Raw genomic sequence first — 552 nt, 5'->3', positions numbered from 1 at the left:
AGAGAATATATCTATGCCGAAATTCTTCACATCAATTATATATATACCATGAAAATTCCAAGGCTCTGATACCAACGATACAGGATTACTGACCTGGCGGTGGTTTGCCCAGTCATAAGAAGTGTAAAGCTTATCCGCGTCGGTAGCAGGCCCGCGCTACTGTAGCAACACTGTACACCAACAGTAGATACACTATTACCAGGACCCAGTATCCTGTACAAAGATGCTTTCTTTTTCTATAAATAAGTTTGTTTTTCTTTAATTAAGGGCAGGTTTGAGAACCCTCTCTTCCCTTTTGTACTCTCTCTCTCTTGTAAACTTTTCTTACTAAGTATTGTAAGCTTGCCGGATTTTGGCCGGAATAATAAAGTGTGCGGTTTGGTAACAACAAGGTACTTTCTTTTCTCTTTCTTCCTCTCTTTTACTTTTATAAATTCTCCGATCTAAGCCGTGACTATGTCCGGCTAAAAATTTATATCTATGCCGGATAACTAACTTCTCTTTTATATAGACCATGAACGGATCTAAGCTTTATTTAAATATAGAAGAATT

Source organism: Solanum tuberosum, unplaced genomic scaffold (assembly GCF_000226075.1).
Source record: "Solanum tuberosum cultivar DM 1-3 516 R44 unplaced genomic scaffold, SolTub_3.0 scf00546, whole genome shotgun sequence".
In the NCBI taxonomy this organism is placed as follows: Eukaryota; Viridiplantae; Streptophyta; class Magnoliopsida; order Solanales; family Solanaceae; genus Solanum; species Solanum tuberosum.
This window is presented reverse-complemented; position numbering follows the sequence as displayed.